This window comes from Priapulus caudatus, unplaced genomic scaffold (genome assembly GCF_000485595.1).
Source record: "Priapulus caudatus unplaced genomic scaffold, Priapulus_caudatus-5.0.1 Scaffold2811, whole genome shotgun sequence".
Lineage (NCBI taxonomy): Eukaryota > Metazoa > Priapulida > Priapulimorpha > Priapulimorphida > Priapulidae > Priapulus > Priapulus caudatus.
Genome location: NW_014579872.1, coordinates 3,525 through 3,799, shown reverse-complemented (window position 1 = coordinate 3,799; position 275 = coordinate 3,525).

The following is a 275-nucleotide window of genomic DNA, read 5'->3' as shown; positions in this document are numbered from 1 at the left end:
CACCAGCTTCTCCCCCCCCTCCTTCGCCACCAGCTGGTGTCTTAGCTGAAGTGGAAATCGCCATATTTGAGCATATATGCGAAGTGCGCATGCGCATACGCATCCTATATCATATATTTCGCAGGTCAGAAATTTCGCACACAAAGACGAGCTGTGATTATTCGGGTCAGGACGCATGCGAAGTGCGCATGCGCATACGCGTACGCATGCGCATAGGCATCCTATCTCAGATATTTCGCAAGTCAGAAATTTCGCGCTACACCGGAGCGGAGATA